General features: G+C 42.2%; 1 protein-coding gene across 2 annotated transcripts in view; it reads right to left on the bottom strand.

Moving 5' to 3' along the window:
- ANXA4 (annexin A4) overlaps positions 1 to 19,825 on the bottom strand; it is a 65,631-nt gene extending 45,806 nt beyond the window's left edge. Inside the window, exon 1 of one of the 2 annotated variants that reach the window (XM_037048173.1) lies at positions 19,737 to 19,825. The gene's annotated coding sequence lies outside the window, so the exon portion shown is untranslated. Of the gene's footprint in view, positions 1 to 8,721; positions 8,743 to 19,736 lie in introns of those variants that run through there. The other variant, XM_037048174.1, reaches the window with a different exon arrangement.
- Between the last annotated feature and the right edge of the window lie 331 nt (positions 19,826 to 20,156).

The following is a 20,156-nucleotide window of genomic DNA, read 5'->3' on the forward strand; positions in this document are numbered from 1 at the left end:
GACAGAGAGGTGGCACATGCACATAAATTTTTATTACAGTATGTCATAATTATCCTATTTTATTGTTAGTCATTGTTAATCTCTTAATGTGCCTAATTTACAAAGTGAACTTTATCATAGGTGTGCATGTATGTATGTATATCAGGTTCATTACTATCCACAGGTTCAAGCATCCATTAGGGTCTTGGACCATATCCCTTGTGGATTGGAGGGGGCTACTATAGTAGGGAAGGGATTTGCAGTGGGCCAGTGAGAAAGGCAGACACGCAGCTAGGCCTCCTGTTGTCCTGCTAGGTCTTATTTGCCTGTAGGTAGGAAAACAGGTACTATGCAGCCCTGTCATTTCCCTACCAAAACAACCAGTTCAGTTTGCCCATGAGGGAAGAAAACAGTTCCCAGATGAATAGGAAAAGCAGCTGAGTTTTCCTTCATAGATTTACACTGGCTCAGCCTTGGAGCTCTGGAAGTGACCTGAGAATAAACACTGCTCTCAAATGTTCCATTTTATTCTGATGCCTCCTATGCTCTGCAAATATTCTAGCTTTGTGAGCAGCTGCCCCTTCCTCTGATTCAGCCACTCCTTCAGTGGGACAGGGCTGGGCTCTATTTCCAAATCTTTCCAGAATCCAAGTTGACTCTGGCAGAAGGATACAAAAACAGAACTGTTTAAAATCTTCCACGGGGGATTTCTGCTTCATATAAGGAACTTGCTATTTCTGCCCTGGCTGGCGTAGCTCAGTGGATTGAGCGCGGGCCTATGAAACACACAATCGCAGTTTGATTCCCGGTCAGGGCACATGCCTGGGTTGCAGGCCAGTTCTCAGCAGGGGACTCAGGAGAGGCAACCATACACTGATACTTCTCTCCTTCTCTCCTTCCCTTCCCCTCTAAAGATAAATAAATAAAATCTAAAAAAATAAGGAACTTGCTATTTCTGATGCAGCCTCTCCCAGTATTTTGTTAAAAACCTCATGAAGGCAGGGGAAGGGAAAGGAAGAAAGTCATGACAAAACCAAAAAGACTAGGACTGAAATGAGATATTGTCAGAAGCTGAGAGGAACTGAAACTAAGACAGATACAGCGAAAGGAGATGGGCTATAACTCTTCATCAGCTCTGTATGATGAGCTGTGGGGATCCATAAAGAAAACCACAGCCCTGACTACCACCTGAGTTGAGGAGCTGTGAGGTAAACTTATTACTGACCTTCCTTACTCCCAAACCAACCAAGAGGTGCTGGGCTGGACACTGTGGTGATAGAGCAGATGAAGGGAGAGGTGACCAATCTGAAGAACCCTGGCAGAAATGCATGCTGGGAAGTAATATACATACATACACACATACACACACATATGATTTTTTAAATTGTATTTTACTGATTATGCTAAAAATCAGTTGTCCTGATTTTTTCCTTCTTTGACCCGCTCCACCCAGCACCCCTACTCCTTCAGACATCCCCTCCACTGTTGTTCATGTCCATGGGTCAAGTGTATAAGTTCTTTGGCATCTCTATCTCCTATACCGTACTTTACATCCCCATGGCTATTCTGTAACTATCTATTTGTACCTCTTAATCCCTTCACCTCTTAACCCATTCCCTCACACCCCTTTCCCATCTGGCAACCTTCCGGGATCTAATTTCTTTTCTCTTGCTTTTAAGAGTCTCTCTTTATCTTTAACCTTTGGCCTTCTAATAATGATGTGTCTTAACTTAGAGTGGGCCCCTCTGTATCCATAATTGGGACTCTCTGTGCTTCCTGGACTTGCACATCTGTTTCCTTCACCAAATTAGGGAAGTTTTCTTTCACTATTTTTTCAGATAGATTTCAAATTTCTTGCTATTTCTTTTCTCCTTCTGGCACCTCTATGAAGCAAATGTTGGACTTCCTAGAGTTGTCCCAAAAGCTGTTTATACTATCCTCATTTTTTAAAATTCTTTTTTCTTCTTCTTGTTTTGATTGGTTGTTTTTTGCTTCCTTATGTTCCAAATCATTGATTTGATTCTTGGCTTCATCCACTATGCTGCCGTTTCCCTGTAAATTGTTCTTTATTTTAAGTTCCATAGCCTTTGTTTCTGACTGGGTCTTCTTTATGCTGTTGAGGTCCTCACTAAGTTCCTTGAGCATCCTTTAACCAGTGTTTTGAATGCTGTATCTGATAGATTGCTTATCTCCATTTCATTTAAGTCTTTTTCTGGAGTTTTAATATGTTCTTTCATTTGGTCCATGTTTGTTTGTCTCCTCATTTTGGCAGCCTCCCTGTGTTTGTTTCTATGTATTAGGTAGAGCTGCCATGACTCTGTGTCTTGGTAGTGTGGCCTGATGTAGTAGGTGTCCTATAGGGTCCAGTGGCATAGCCTCCCCATCACCCAAACCAGGTACTCGAGGTGCACCCTTTGTGTGAGTACATCCTCCTCTTACAGTTGAGCTTTGCTTGCCATTGGCAGATCAATTAGAGGGATTTACCCAGGCCAGTCAGCTGCAAGGTCTGGCTGTGGCCACTGACCACCAACCTCTACCCTCTGTGGAGGATCAGCTGTGCAGGGGCATGGTTTTGGTGCTCAGTCCTGGTCTGTAGCTATCCACTGGGTGCATTGGCCCTGGGTTTCCTGGGTGGTGCAGGCCAAGGTTGGCGCTTACCCATGTGTTGCCTGGGGCACCCTGCCTGAGCTGTAAAGCAATCTGAGATGGCTACTACTTTTTCTGGGCTTGGAGATTCCCAGGTGCAGCCAAGTTGTGACTAACCTGGCAGCCGCTAGGGCTGACTGAAGCCAGGTATTGCTTGTTTGACAGCATTTAGGAGCCAAGATGAGCCATTCTTATGGAAAAGCAGGTTAGGTTGGCCTGTAAGTTGGGTGGGGTAGAGCCTCTGTGGATCTCTAAGGTGGGTCACACGGTATTAGCCAGGTTGATGGGGTCTCACAGGTGGCACTAGCCTACCGGCTCTGTGTGTGGTGGGGCTCAGCAAAAGGACAATGGCCTTTGCTCACCTTGATGCCAGACACTTCACTCTCTCTCTGTATACCACTGGTGCTGTTCAAACTGCCACCCCAGCACTGGAGCCCAGAGGGAGTGAGTTTGAGTAGGTGAGTCCGTGTGGGTTCCCCAGGAGGAACTGCTTAGGGCGGCAGCAGTCTCCTCCACTGACTCAGTCCCCATTGGTTTCTTGGCCAGAAGTTGTGGGGACTTATTTTCCTGGCACTGGAACCCTGGGCTGGGGGGCCTGGTGCGGGCCTGGTGGGGGCCTGGGACTCCTTGCTCCTGATACATCTCTCCTGAATTTTTATCCACATGGATGTGGGGCCAGCCTGTTCCTCATCTGCACCCCTCCTACCAGTCTGGATGGATGTGGTTTCTCCAGTTCCATAGTTCTCAGACTTCCATTCAGCTCAATTTCTGACAGTCTGAATGATGGCTGTTCTATATTTTAGTTGTAATTTTGATGTGGTTATGCAAAGAGGCAAGCCATGTCTCTCTATGTCTCCATCTTGACCAGAAACCTTAACATTTTTTTAATTTTTAAGTTTTAGCTCAGAGAACCAGGCATTGGGAGTAGGAAAAGATACTGCCTTGGAAAGGCAGAGAGGAACAAAGAGAAAACCATCTTGAAACTGGGAACTGGAAGAGGCACTGTTCCAACAACTTCCTCTCCTGCATAAAGCTGATGTCAGCACAACAAGGTGTCCAACGTGGGACTGTTACTCTGCTCACCCTGTCTCTCCACAGACACAGTCTCTACGCCTGAACTGTACAATGCTGCAGCCACAAACCATCTGTGTTTACTGAGCCCTTGAAATGCGTTCAATGTGACTGAGAGACTGAATGTTTAATTTTAATTACATTTAATTTTTTAAATGGAAGCAGTAGAAAATATTTTTCCATAACACACAACTTTAATGTTTTGGTCTGGCTACATCTCACTTTAACCATGGGTTGCATTGTATAGTGCATGGGTCAGCCACATTGCATTTATTCTGGCATTAAACCTGATCACATCGCCAATCTAGTTGGTATCACAGATTTATTCACTTTCGATGATATATTTTATTTGCACTAATGCTACTTTTCAATGTGTTTATTTGAATATGGTTTAAAGACAGCACAAGTTATAATGATAAAATTATAATTTGTAATTAAATTTAAATACTTATATTAATTATAACAAATTATTTTCCAGTTAAAAAAATAAGTATGGACACATTTAAAATTTTAAAACCAAGGCACATCTCTGCCGTGGAACCGAGTGGAGAGGCAGGAGTATCATGACTGGCTCAGTGAAGAACAAAGAGACCGGCTTGGCATAAGAGTTAGTGAATTAGTCTGGACAGGTGCAGTTTTGAAAGTGTTATGCTCTTAGTTTCAAAGTCAATCAACTCTTATAAAAAGGATAAACCAGTTTTTCCAACAGGGGTGCAAATACGGAAAAAAAAAACTTTCCATAGGAAAGAAAAACTATGTTTTGGTACTCAATTCAGATTTGGAAAACTTTAAGTATGTTCAAAAAAATTGGGTAGGCAAATCTACATGAAAACTAAATTTTATGAAATCTAAACACAGATCAAATATTTCTGATGAAAATTTAGCATTCAAATTTAGATGTTCTATCAGTGTAAAATACACAACAAATTGTAAAGACTTAGAAAAAAGGAGACTATAAAATATCTCATTAATAACACTTATATAGATTACATATTGAAATAATACTTTTAATCTATTGGATAAAATAATCTCTATTATTAAAGTTAATTTTACCTATATCTTTTACTTTTAAAAATGTTACTACTAGATACTTCAAACTTATATTCGTGGCTCACCTTATATTTCTGTTGCACAGCTCTGCTCTAGACATGTCTCATTGTGTCTAACAATTATTACACCTGTTGTTAAGGACTTATTTTATTATGTGTCAGATACTGTTGTAAACACTCTACATGAATGATGAGATTATCATTTTAAGTCTCACAAAAAACCTTCATCTTTTTAGTGTCTTCGTTTCACCATTTGTTGAATAAAAAGAAAAATACACTCTGACAAAATGCTAGAGAATAAGGGAAAGAATGAAGCCATAGAATATTTAAAGGGAAAGACTATTCCTGAAAATAATCCACTTAGTTCAGAAGAAACATTCAGGAAACTATTGGGCATCCTCACTATTTTACAGAATAAGATAACATTCCAAATAGGAGAAGAAAAATGACCACAACAATATCAATAAATCCTTTGGGACTAAAGATTTTGGCTTACATATTCTGCACTCAGCAGATCAAGATCAAGATTAATTTTCTATGATCACCCTCTTCCTCCCTCTATTTAATCAAATGGCAAGAGACTTTAGATTTTAAAACACACGTGTATTTAAGAGAGCTTGCAAAATTATATCTAAACATCATTCTTTTCACTACTGTTTGGTTTCAACTAAATTTTTCTCCATAAAAATAAAATTCTCTGGCATGAATCCTTCTAAAAGAAAGAGAGATTATCTACAGAAATTATAGAAAATTTAATATAGCACCTCAAAAAATCACAAAGAAAGATGAAACAGAAAATGCTGGTTATCTCTTTAAGAATAACTTTTATTTATTTTTAATATTAAGGGTAAAAAATGTACACAGCAGAAAATGTATTGTCCGGTTTAATTGCTGCTTTAGCGACTTCAGGGTTGTATGATGGTAACAATTAAGTACAGACCCTGGACAGTCCGTCTGTGCTAATTTTACTTGTTAACTATTAACCTCTCCTTTTGTTCAACTGTTATTATTTACATTGCCTGGATATATGACAAACTCGTTTCCCAAACCCAGCAGAACATGGGTAGAGGCAGAATTTTCCATTTCAAGGCTGAAAATTATGGATCTGTCCACTGCCTACAAATGGAAAAGATGGACTTTCAGTGAATTTTACAGACTATAAGGCCTTTTGTAATCATCTATTTCCTCCTTTTATTTTATTTTGTAAATGATTAAGTCAACCTTAAGCGCTGAAAAGGACAGTTGAAAACAATGTAAACTTAGGTTATCTACTTGCATTTTCTTTTCTAATCTTATAGCACAGTTGTGATCATAGTATATATATATGATTTCATGTTCTACCCTCTCCTCTTAATTTTCCATTTTCCACACAATTACCATATTTATCATTTTACTAATTTTTACTCTCCCATTGTATTGACATGTTGTAATTTATTCAATGTCCCACTATTGGTTGTTCAGAGTATATTTCATACCATGACAATAGTCTTTATAGTAAATACCTTTGTAGGTATTTTATTTTTTAGACCTATTTCTTGTGATACGATTATGATGATTATGAATATTTCCAGTTGTTCTCCAAATGTATAAGGTTATCCAAAGCCCAGCCAGCCAGAAACTTGCTTGCTTTATTTATTTATTTATTCTTAATTTAATGTTTAGATGTAATATTGAACCTTATTATGGGTTTAACTTGATTTTTTTAAATTAGTAGTCATACTACTGAATCTTTTTTTTCTACTTGTATTCAAATTATGTTTTCATTTTTTGCCCATTTTTAAGATCTTAGTGCTTTGTTAACATTTATAGAAATTATCATATATTATAATATTTTATATCTAAAATTTATTATTAAGAATTTTTCTAACTTTATATTCTCTTTTTAGTACAGTAAAATTTAGTAGAAAAATTTAAAATCATATTTATTCATCTTTTTCTTTGTACTCTTATTACTTCAATAGTTAGAAAAATCCCTTTTTTGGTGAAATGTTGATAATGGTTGAGCTGCGTGATGAATAAGTTCATGGAGGTTCATTTTCATTATTCTCTACTTGAATATATGTTGAAAAACACCCATAAAAAAACTTTTTTAAAAGTATCTCTTTCTCATTGCTAGAATAGTGAATTTATTTCTACTAGTTTTTCTCCCACCCCTTTCACGTGCCAGTTGAGAGAACTCTTGCCCAGAAAGTTAAAGTAACTCTCTTACTGACTCACTTGCTCCCACCCACTAAACTTGGCCACAGATTTTTTAGGCACTGCAAAAACACTCAAAGACACGGGTATTTAGAAAGGGCTAGAATTCAATTAAAGAAAGTTTCGATAGAAGATCCCAAGTAGCTAGGGCCTTATTCCTACAAAATTGTTCCCATCCTGCCCCACCAATATGACAAGGTAAGATGAGGGGTATGCTGATACATTAACATCTGGCTCTCCGAGAAGAGACAACCCTGATTTGTAGCCATTTGCTCAGTGTAAATACTTCCAACATAACCCCTTTTCAATGTGATGTCACTGAACTTGGGGTTGCGAATAGACAGGCAGTAGTACACCATCACATAGTATTTTCACCACACAGACATGATGGACATACACAACCTCGAGAAGATATACAATAGAAAAAGGTAGTAAAGTGATTAAGTGATGAATTCTTTTAAATATATCATTTATAAATACTTATATTTTAATATAGTTTATTTACTCCTAAATACACATGATTTAATTTCAAATAGTGACTATATTTAACAACCAACTTGCAAACCCCTGAAAATTTAATAATCAGCTCTGATGGGTTGATACAAGAATTGCAAAAGATGCCCCAGCTCACCTAGAGGAGACAGGACAGCAATGAAAAAGGTGAAGGACAAAGTCAGCGTCATTTGCTATGGTGGTGGCATTTGTGGAGCAGGCCTGTGCCCTTGTTAAACATGACTAACATTTTACCCTTCTGATCTTATTGCCCCAGGACTGGAAATCACTGGAAGCAAGAACAGAACATGACTAACCGCTCCCTACAGTCACAGGCAGAAGATAACTTTGGAATTAACTGCAGCCCCTATTACAAAACCCGACAGCCCAGGGGCCACACAATAGCAACTCCCACACCCCTTTTTAATCCAATTATAACCCATTAAAAACTCAAAGCCCACCCCCCCGCCCCTCGATGCTGGTGTATCTCTCCACACCATGCCCCTCTCCTTTCTTAGAGAGTGAATAAAAACTTTACTCTCTTTTCTTTGTGAATTCTTTCACAGCCCACATCACCGACCATCCTAACAAAAGGATAATTTGTATTTAACTGTAGTAAAATACATATAACAAAATTTACCATTCTAACCATTTTTAAGTATACAATCCAGTGACATTCATTGAATTCACAATGTTGTGTGACCATCACCACTATCCAATCCCAGAACTTTTCCAGGATCCCCACTGGAGACTCTGTACCCATTAAACACTGACTCCCCCTCTCCCTCTCACCTAACCCCTAATAACCATCATTCTACTGTCTTTTCTTTTTTTTTAAATTTATTTATTTTTAGAGAGAGAGGAAGGAAGGGAGAAAGAGAAACATCAATGAGTGGTTGCCTCTCACATGGCCCTCATTGGGGACTTGGCAGGCAACCCAAGCATGTGTCCTGACTGGGAATCGAACTGGTGACCCTTTGGTTTGCAGCCCAGGCTCAGCCTACTGAATTACACCAGCCAGGGCCTCATTCTACTTTCTGTCTCTATGAATTTGACTATTTTAGGCACTTCATATACATGGACTCATGTATTTGTCCTTTTATGTCTGGATTATTTCACTTAGCATAATGTTTTCAAGGTTCATCCATGTTTGAGCATGTATGTGAATTTCATTTCTTTTCTAGGTGGAAGCCAGGTTTAAAGACCAACATTTAGGGCCACTTTTGGTGCTCAGAAAACCATGCTTGGCCTGGAGGGATAGTATGTGCATGTCACTCCACCTACTCACTTCCAATAAGCCTGGCCCAGATTCCGAAGTACAGCAGATGGGAGTCCCATCCACGCAAAGCACAGCCCTGGTGGGAAGGCCCTGGGGCACCTTTAATAAGGAACCTGAAAAGGACAGAATGTACCATATACAGATTAAAATCTCATCAGTTTTATCTTTTTAATAAATCCAGGCCAGTATTTCAACCTCCAAAGTTCACACAACTCAGCCGTTGTGAAAGTGGTTCCCTGACCGACAGCATCAGCTGGGAACTTGGTCAAAGTGCAGATTCTCCACCCCAAGCCCAGACCTACAGACTCCAAAACTCGGGGCGGGGGGGGGGGGGGGCAGCAATTTGGTTTTTAAGAAGAACCTCCAGGTGATTCTTACAAAGCCTCAAATTTGAGAACTGCTGCTCTTTTGTCAAGTTTCTAGATTCCAACTACTGATGCGTAAAAAAGTTCCCAAACACCCCATGGGCATTTCCTAAGTGGAGATTCCCATTCACGGTCTTACCTAAACTATAAGGGAATGAGGGGAAAAAACACAAACAAAAAACCCAAAGAAGAATTATATTAATGCGGGGAGGGGAGTCCTATCATTAGCGTTAAAAATATCTGCATAAGTATGACTTGGGAAATGTGTTCGCCAGAGATCATTTAAACAGTACAGAGTTCTCAAAACCATCCACTGCAAATGTGCATCACTCCTGGTAGGCCTGATCTGTTATTTCACAATGTGTGTGAAACTCCAAAGTCGATTCTCTTCCCACATGTTGGTGCTGGCAGACCATAAAGGAGGTTATTCAGCCCTAGAATAGGCAGGCTGAGAATCCCAGACAAAGGGCACAATTCCACTCCCTGCCCTGCCCTCCAGGTGTAACCCCACCTGTGAGGGCTAGTTTATTCTGGCATAGAGTTGACACAGTACTCACTATAGAGCCAGATTTCTGCAGGCATTAACAATAATGTCAACCACATTATAGCCTCCTTCCCTTACTGAGAGAACCTTCATGACTTTAGCGACTGGGCTTGGAAAACCAGGAAGCAGGGACTCACCCCAGGAGAAAAATGATTATTCCAAGGCAAACCCCCTAACTACCACCCGTGGTTTATGAGCGGCCACGCAAACACTGCTGGTCAATGTGAAATACAGATGACCCCACCAAAAGGCTTCGAGAAAGAATTTCCCTCGAAAGACAGGGTCAGCCTGTCAACTCCCCCCTTTCTGCTGGCCTTGGATATCGTCAGGACACTTTGTCTGAAGCTACGACCTCAAAAGAGCCTGATTAATATAGACTACACATGCTTCACATGATATCTGGGAAAAGTTCTCACACTTCACCGTGCACAACAACCCCTTGGGGAGAGTTTAGAAATACTACAGATTTTGGGGATGTTACACTCTAGAGCTTGAGTAAATCTTGGGTTGATTCCAGAGGCCTTATTTAATCAGGTTTCACTAAGAACCCCCAGTTATTCTCCTCACACCAAGTTCAATCCTGATTCTCACATAGGTGGTCCCTGCATGAGACCCCAATTCCAAAACTGCAGTCACTTTGTGTACAGGCACTCAGATTCCTTACTTGAATATTTATTTTGCTCTTATTGGATACTAGACATTGTGAGAAAAACAAAGGAGGAGACACAATCTTGCTCTCAAGGAGCTGCTCTCAAAGAGTGTGTAAACTAGTAAAAGAAACAAAACAGGTGTAAACTAATCCAAAGGCAAAAGCAGCAGGTGGTAACTATGATCAGAGTTGCGGGCTGTGGGGGAAATAAGTCGTGTCCTCCACCCTCCAGAGATTCAAAGAGCTCTCAGTTGACTCGCTGAGAAAGACCATTAAGAATTCAAGAGGGAAAGAGTTCTGCAAGCAGAGAGAACAGTAAAAATGAAACATCAGCTAAGATCATGAATGGTGAGACTTACTTGGAAAAGAGTTCTCTGGAGTTGGGCTGGAGATGGAGGACATTGAGAGAGCCGTAGGAGACAAGGCTGGAAAAGTGATTTTCAAAAATGGGTCATGTTGAAGCAGGCTGAGCTTGAAGGCTGGACCACATTTTCCATCCATGGAAAACTGTACATTTGTTGAGCACCCCATTGATGAGCACCCAGTATGGGCTAGGCCAGAGGATGGTGCTTTATGGTCCCTGCCCTCAGAGAAGCTCAAAGCTGAGTGAAGGACTCAGGGCTGTATTAAGACACAATAAGGTGTGAACATGCCTGGGACAGAGGAACTGCAGAGAGAGAGGAGCACACAGGACAGGCCAGATAAGGTCAATCAGGGAAGGAAACTGTCCAAGCTGAACCTTCGAGAGTTGGCCAGGTGAAGGACAGGGAAGCAAGGAGTCTTGTCTCTCCGTTTGTGCCTTGATTCCTTCCAGGTACCCAGTGGTGCTTTCATTTCATTCAAAAAATGTTTGATATATAACTGTGCTAACCACTGGAGCAGATGCAAAATAAAATAGGATTTACAATCCAGGCCTGCAGATTCTTAATATGGGGTCCTTGGACCTTCTAGGGCCTGTCTCCTATACTGATTGGTCCTGTCTTCCACAGGCGTACAGAATCATCTTCACTTCCAAGGGCTCTCTGGCTCTGTCCCCAGGGACTAGCCCTGCTCTGACTGACAGGACTTGCTTTCTCATCCCCATGCCCGTGCATACGCCTTTCTCCTCTCATCCCAACCTCAGTGTAAAGGCCTCCCTTCCAGCAAGCCTTCTCAGCCTGCCTGTGATAAAGTCAGGCATACCTCTAGGGCAGCGTGTGCATAATACGTCAGATCATGTATCATGCAGTCCCACCGTGCTAAGGACCTGTCCCCAAGGGGCTGACCCGCATCTCCTGCCTTTAGATGCTTCCCCAAGTCTTGCTCCACAGGGACAGGCCACTGTAATCATGAGCACATCGTCCTGGTTCAAAGTCTGCTCTACACTCCTCAACTATCAGCTGGGACCTCCTAGGTACTTAGAATGACTTAGGTCAACATCAAGTTCATTTTGGACAAGCAGTGTGGACATGGACTCTACTCTTACCCTATCCAAGATTCCAATCCCATAGTAAGTTTAACCTCCCAGACGTGCATTTTCTGGTTGATTCCCCACTTATAATTCATTATACATTTTTTAAAGATTTTGTTTATTTATTTATCTTTAGAGGGGAAGGAGAGAGGGAGAGAAACATCAATGTATGGTTGCTTTTTGTTCGTCCCCTGCTGGGAGCTGGCCTGCAGGGAACTGGCCTGCAACCCAGGCATGTGCCCTGACTGGGAATTGAACCGCGATTATAATTCATTATACATTTTAACACGGTGGCACAGGATACAGAATCAGACTGCCAAGTTCAAATCCTAGTTCTCGAGGGGAAGGGTTTAGAAAAGGGAAAATGGCCTCTACTTGCCCCAATGCCAGACTCCTCAGTCTCCCCCTTCCTACCGCTGGTGTCTCTCAAGCCACCATCTTGTCACTGGAGCCCAGAGGGCGTGGTTCTGAGTAGCTCCTGGCAACTACCAGTCCACTCTTTGATGTTATGCAATTGACTGTTTCAGATGCCTCATACCTCAACTTCTAGGAATCCCAGCTGCAGGAAGTTTGCTGACCTTCGGCCACGGAACCAGGATGATGTGAAGCGGAGATGACATGAATCAAGATGATTCATGACTCAAGATGATAAACCAGGGTGACGCACACCAGACCATCACTTGCCTTACTAGAACGGACTGTGCTCGTCTGCACGTAGAGAACTTTGCAACCCCCTCCTTTGATCTCTTTGTTCTGTTCCGCCAGAACAGAAAAACCTTTGCCTCCACTGATAGGTGGAGATGAGCTTTGAGACCTGAGTCCTCCATCCTCCCTGGAGATAGGATTTGTGACATGAGCTCCCCATCTTCCAGGTGACTGGCACCCCAAAATAAACCACTTTCCTTTACATCAGTACCTGCCTCTTGAGTAGTGGCTTTCCAGCATTTGGTTGCAGGGGTGTCCAACTTTTTGGTGTCTCTGGGCCACACTGGAAGAAGAAGAGTTCTCTTGGGCTACACATTAAATGCACAAACACTAACGAAAACAAAACAAAACAAAAATCTCATAATGTTTTAAGTAAATTTACGATTTTGTGTTCGGCTGCATTCACAGCCATCCTAGACTGCATATGGCCTGTGGGGCCACAGGTTGGACACCCCTGGTATAGTAATCAAGATATGATAAGCCAAATCTGGACAAATACCCCCAAACCCACAGTAAGCTGTGGGCCTTCTCAGGCACTGCATTCCAACTTTCATTTTTAAAAAGAGAGGGCCCTGGCTGGGTAGTTCAGTTGGTTAGAATGTTGTCCCTATACAGCAAGGTTGCAGGTTTGATCCCCATTCAGGGCACATATAAGAAGCAACCAATGGCCCTGGCTGGTGTAGCTCAGTGGATTGAGCGTGGGCTTGTGAACCACACGATTGTGGTTCGATTCCCAGTCAGGGCACATGCCTGGGTTGCAGGCAGGTTCCCGGCAGGGGACTCATGAGAAGCATCCATACATTGATATTTCTCTCCTTCCTTTCCCCTCTAAAGATGAATAAATAAATCTGAAAAAAAAAGTTCTCCTAGATATTAAAAAAAAGAAGTAACCAATGAATGCATAAATAAGGGGAACAACAAATTGTTTATTCTCTTTCTCTCCCTTCCTCTCTCTCTCTCTAAAATCCATAAATAATAATAAAAAATAAGTTACAAAAGAAAACAAATCATAGCTCTCTCACTTGCTGATATGTGACCAGCAAATTACTGAACCCTTTGTGCCTCAGTTTCCTCATCTGTACAATGTGGAAGATATAAGTAGTGACCACTTAAAGTGGATGAGAATTTAATAAAATAACATCCCATGTATTTTGCACAGAGTCAGACTCGCAGAAACATTTGGTGAATATTAGTTAATACCCATAGCATGGGGGTTACAGCATGCAGAAAGGCAAAAAACCCTTGTAAACTAAAACTGCAATTTTCAACCTGTGCACCATAAGTATTTTTAAAACTTGCAATATCTGACTATTTAGATGGGGCAGTGATCTCTTTCCCCTTAGATTGTCAGATAAAACAGTGACAACAGCCAGTACAACAGTAGCCATCCTGGGTGAATGAATCAAAATTATACCTATTTTCTGTCATATTGGCAAAAAACATATTTTCTGGTGTGCTGCAGAATTTCAGTAATTAATTTATGTGTGCCACGAGATGAAAAAGTTTGAAAATCACTGGACTAAGGTATAGTCTGGTGGAAAAGGGGGGGGGGTCCAGGCTCTGAGTCAAGGCCAAAGCCCTCAGTGCTCCATGACCTGGTACCAGTGCTAGAATTTTCTCTACAAAGGGCCCTGCCCTAATAGGTCTATCTAGTCTACAGGCTGTGACTTATCCCATCAACCTCCTCTCTCTGCTTCTGCGGCTAAAGACAAGTAGAACCAATCAGATCATTTAAATACAGAGCTGTGCCCACCATGCAGTTCAAAGCACCTTACATTCTTTTTGGAACCAGTTAAGTATAGCCAAATGAATAAATAATCCACCCGAAATGCATGACAAAAATGAGTGATTGCTACTTCACTCCATATTAGCAGAACTGCATGTTAGCTCTTCGTACTCAAATAATAAAGTGTATGACCATACATTAATTTTAAGGTTGGAATATTTGATAATTATATATCCTTCATCTCTATCTCATTCTTCCTCTTCACAATGTTAAAATAGGCAGGTGATATTGGTAACTCTCTATTTTTAAAAAACTGATAACATATGCCCTGGGCCAGGTGGCTCAGTTGGTCAGAGCACTGTGCTACACACTAACAGGCTCTGGGTTCCATTCCTGGTCAGGGCACACACCCAGGTTGCAGGTTCGATCTCACACCGGGGCACGTAGGAGACAACTGATCAATGTTTCTCTCTCACATCAATATTTCCCTCCTCCCTTTTCTTTCTCTCTAAAATCAATTTTTAAAAAACCTTGGGTGAGGATTAAAATTAATGATTAATTAAACATCCATAACATGTGATAAGGTATATAGTACAAAAAGGTATATAGTGATGTCTGCAAGAACATCACCCCCCACACTGTGGCAACGGCTGTTGTAATTTCCTGTGTATCCTTTCAGAATATTTAATACATTAACAAGCATATCAGAATATAGATAGCCTCTATCACTCTTATCTAAAGAAACGGTAGCATACCATGCAACCCTACATTTTGTTTTTTTAAGAAGAAAAGTATCTTTGCTATCGCCCTGTATCATTCCTATGGATCTGCATTACTTTGTAAGAGCTGCATAGTATTGCACTGCATGGATATTCTATAATTTAATCTGTCTCTTACTGGTAGATATTTAGGTCCTTTATAACCTTTCACTGTTACAAACAAGAGTGCAATGCATATACCCTTGTACACATGTCCAAGTATATCTTTGGAATAAATTCCTAGAGTTCAAATTTCTGAAACAAAGGTAAATGCGTTTTTTCAAATTTTGACAATATTGCCCAATTTCATAGCAATGTTTTTTGGGTTATCAAATGACCTTTACATTTGATCTTAGCCAAAAGGCTAAGAAGATATATCAAATCATCTTTCATTGAAATAATTTCCTTTGTAGTTCTCAACTAGCTGGGCATCCTGCCGTGCCACTACTGACATCAGCTGTGATGTCATGAGCGTGGTGGCCATCAGCACTGCAGCCCACAGATGACAAACATTCCAGAGCAATTCATTTTTTTTAGCCTCACTTGAGGACATGTTTATTGATTTTAGAGAGAGGGAGAGAGGAAGAGGAACATCCATGTGCGATAGAAATAACGATTGGTTGCCTCCCATACATGCCCCAACCCAGGATTGAACCCACAACCTAGGTATCTGCTCCAACCAGAAATTGAACCCACAACCTTTTGATGTACAGGACGATGCTCCAACCAACTGAGCAACCAGGCCAGGACTAGGGCAATTCTTAACATGATGTCTACATAACTGCCAGGTATCCATGATTGGATTTTTAAGGGTATCCTTAACCCCCTGGAAACTGTACGAAAAACGTCAAATCTGTGTTTTTCTCAAGACAGAATTCATGGCTTTAATCAGATTCTCAAAGGGGTCTGTGACTCTCACAAGAATAAGAACCACTGAGTCAACAAGTCCTTGCCTTGTTCAGCATCAAAAAGCAAGAGTAGGCGAAGCTGAAGCTAAGCAGGACCCAGAAAGGCCTTCCCGAGCGCTCTGGAGGAGTGAGAGAGGAGGCTCATGGCTGATTATGCCACTGGGCTTGTACCTATAACGGACCTCCCTGGGGTGATGGCTCAGTCACACAGAAGTCGGGGACTTTGCTCCCACTCACCAAGGGGCCCCTCTACATTAGTTTCTGATAATAACTTACTGTTACCTATTGGAAGCGGGGAGATGAGTTCCCTAACCCAGAATTTCTAATCCACAGTGACTCTCTGGTCATTCGTGGGAACTTCTCTCTGTTACAAGCCAGGCTGCTTATGCTGCATTATGTCTAGGCCTTAAAGGGTTAATAGTGTTGACGCAGAAAGTTAAAGGTGTTTTCCAGAACTTGATGTTTTACTAAGAAACAAACAGCAATTTTTAATAACTATGTTAACTCTATAGGTTTAGTATGTAAATTACACAAGTGATAAAATAAAAAATAAAGGTCTTTTTCAGAGTAATTGACAGTCTAGCCTTTACCTGCAATTTATCTCTGCTGCTGATTATGGATCAAACATTCACTATGACTTTTATGTCTAGTGGTCTGGACCAAGAAGCATTACGGCAATTTCCTAACCTCAAATATCTTGAAACTTTAAAAAGAATTCTTTAGAGGTGGTGGCTCAGGTTTCCATAGCAAAAGCTCTCAGTCCACTCCAAACACAACGGACACCAAGTCACTCCCATAAAACCAACAGCAGGCCTTAAATAGAAGTCCTAAATTCTTGGGAGATTAAACTTTATTTTTATTTGTTTGATTTACATATATACCGTGAAATGGTTGCCACAATACGTCCTGCTAATGCCCATCATCTAATAGATATAATTTTAAAAAAGGATAAAAGAAAAAATATTTTTCATTTTGTGAAGGGAACTTAAGACTTACTCTCTTAACATCTTTCTTCTATGCCATACAGCAGTGTTAGCTATTGCAACGGTCCCCAAACTTTTTGGTACTAGGCGCTGATTTCATGGAAGACAATTTTTCCACGAGCCAGGGCAGGAGGATGGTTTAGGGACGATTGGAGAGTATTGCATTCAAGCTCACCTCCGGCTGTGCCTTCAGGTTCCTAACTGGTCCTGAGTGCCCCCGAGGTTGGGAAACCCTGAGCTATTGTCATCATACTGTACAATAAATCCCCAGTACTTACTTATCTTTGGGAAATTAGTCTTGAAATAGTAATCCATATCGGTTTCAATTACATCTTAAAACAAACAAAAACCTTTGCTGGAGATCCATATTGGTCTAGAGGTATTAAGCACTGTAAAACTATGGGGTATAATGGGTATATTACACTCAATAAGTACAGATACCTATGACAGGTATAGTAAAAAGGTACAATAAAGAGCTTGAGAATGGGGATGATTTGAGCATTTACCACACTACCTAGAGTTTATAGCATAATGACAGGCCCACGTTTTTGTTAATGCTTTATTTATCAAGCATGCATATATTCATATAAGTGTTTTTAAAGCTTAGTTTGTCAAAACAAGGTTCAAGAAACATCTGAATTACAATTCTCCAGGGAGCCTCTTAAATATGCAGATTTCTGGGTCCCACCCTGTCATACTAGATATGAATTTTTAGAAGAGGGGCAAAAATCTGCATGTTGTGCAAGCTTCCTGGGGGATGTACCTGAAGTTTGGAAACCATGGCTTTAGAAGTCATCTTAATTTAGCCTTGTGCCCTTCACAGCTCCATCAGAAAAGGCCTGTGGGTACTCACTTACTTCTGCCTAAATGCCTCTGGTGAGAGAGCTCTTACAAACTCCCAGCCCACACAGCCTATGGGTTTCAAGTCACTTCCTTGAATTTAATCAGAAGCTGCCACCCCAAAAAACTCCTACCCAGCTCTCTCTAGCGCCACAAGGAGTGAGATGATTCCCACATCCACGTGCCAAGCCCCCCAAACACTTAGGGTTATTAACAGGTGCCCCCACATCCACCTCAACCTGTCCTCTCTAGTGGAAACAGCTCCAGTTCTTTTAACCACATCTCATATGTCATCTTGACAAAATAAAGTTAAAGAGGAAGAGAAAAATATTAGGTCATGATTTAGTTAATAAGCCAGGAGGCCAGCCACAAATCCAAACCTCAAATCACTACAAACCAAGCACGACGGAGCCACAGTAGGGCAGAGAGAGTAAATCTGTTTGAAGTGGTCTGACCTTGACCAATGACCACAACTTGGAGCCTTGGGATCCTCGTCTGTAAAACCAGGTTTAATAATCCCACCTCAGGTTGAAATAATGATTACATGAGAAACATAGGATGACTTTATTCAAAGTCCCTCCAGGGAAGACACCGGAGAGCCTATCAAATTGTTGCCATAAGTAGCCCTAACTGCACTGAAAGCAAACCTTTGAGGGCTAGATTTGGGCCAATCACAGTCCAAAACCCATGCAAAAAATTCTTTGAAGTTTCTTGTTTTCCATTAAAAAGGTATTTAAACTTTGAATTCTACTCCAAAATATAACTGTGATTGTATAAGAAGTGCTTTTATCCTCAAATATTTGGGTAAAAGTGACACCCAAGGACAATTCCGCCCCATATTTATTCTGAAGTTTTGGGTATTCCCTGGCATACCACCTACCATTCCCAGTGCCTGCCACTTACCTCCATCTCCTTGGAGAGGGGCAGGCTTAATCTACAAGCAGATGAGCAGGATGAGGAAAACAACTGAGTGACTAGACATAAGCAAAGAAACCGGCCACCAGTGTAGGGATGCCCAGGAGGCTCAGTCTTCAGATGCTGAGAGCTGGTGTGGTCCAATTTGTGCAGAAATTGCTTTTGGAGAGAAATTATCCCTAACGCAGGCAAGAACATACAGAAAGGAAAGATCATAGACACTCTTAGTAGTTGTGTGTTTGTACATGCTTGCGTCTATGTGTGTACTCCACAAAGCAATAGAAATGTAACCTAAGATCCATACAGTACGGGGAACTTGGCTCTGGGAAGTAAGCAGGTTACAGCTTGGGCAGCTACAGTTTACCCATTTTCTAAATCCTGTCTTCTTCTCCTGCTTACTCTTCCAACCTCTCTGTTGTCTGAGAAGTCCCTTGCTTGGCTATCAAGAGTCACTTGCAATGTAAGGAGGAGGTGGAAGGTTCTAGAATTGATGGACAATGGGATGGATCATTTAGAGGAGGGGACCCCATCCATTCTTCCCACAAAAGCTGGACAGATGATTGAAAAGCAATAATCTTTTTGATCCTAAAGTCTCCAGCTGGTTAAAGCCATGACAAAAGAGTCAGACTGAGCCACTGGCAGACTCAAGTCATGGACCTCAAGATAATTACAGATTAAACAACAATCACAGAGTCCCCTGTGCCAGGTTTTGTGCTGAGAGCATTAGATATACAAAAAGGACTGAAAGGTTAAGAAAGTAGAAGAAAGACATAAGTTTCTTAAAAGAACCAAGGAAAGAATAAGTAAAACTTGTTGAAATGGGTCAGCTCCAGGGAATATGAACTCAATCTTTTGTTTATAATGCGCAAACCAAGCACAGTGCTTGGCACATGCACTCAATAAATAACGGCTGCAGTCTCTGATTGGAATAGCGAGCTGTAGAAACCGCTCTGGAGGTCTTTCTGAATAAAGGCCGTGTTCGCCTCTAGCCGCCTCTAGTCGACCAGGAGCTCGTACCGGCTGGCTCAGCCGCTCGCTCCACCCTGAGCCGCCCGAGCCCGACCGACCACAGCCAGAACCCGCTCCCGGGCGCGGCGCCGGCCTGGCCGCCCCGAGAGGCACCCATGGGCTGCCGCGGCCCCTTCCCTGAGTGCAAGACCCCCGGTCCACAGTCCCCTTACCGGTCCTTGCCGAGACGTACTAGCGCCCGTCCTCAGCGGCTATGGAGGTCACACCCTCGTCAGGGCTGGGCGGCGGTCTTATCCCGGGTGGACCCGCCCCACTTTGGGGTGGAGACTGCGCCTGAGTTCCTGGTCGTCCCTCTGCTCTCCGGACTGGAAAATCGTCCGGGGCGAAGGGCACCTGGAGCAGGGACCCGGGCGGGGACCGCGTCAACCCAGGCCGGGCCGCACCTGGCAGGTGCCTGCTCCCCGGAGGCAGCCGGTGGGGCTCTCCCGGCGTCCGGTTCGCCCGCCCTGCTCCCGCCCGGCATTGTTGCTGCCCCGGGTCTCCGTGGGGTCTACCCTCCACGTCTCCCGTGCCCGGGCGCCCCTACCGCCTCCGGGAGTCCCCGGGCCCTTCCCTCGCCCGCGCCGCACCCA

Source organism: Sturnira hondurensis, unplaced genomic scaffold (assembly GCF_014824575.4).
Source record: "Sturnira hondurensis isolate 20B ecotype Veracruz unplaced genomic scaffold, ASM1482457v3 Scaffold0006413, whole genome shotgun sequence".
Lineage (NCBI taxonomy): Eukaryota > Metazoa > Chordata > Mammalia > Chiroptera > Phyllostomidae > Sturnira > Sturnira hondurensis.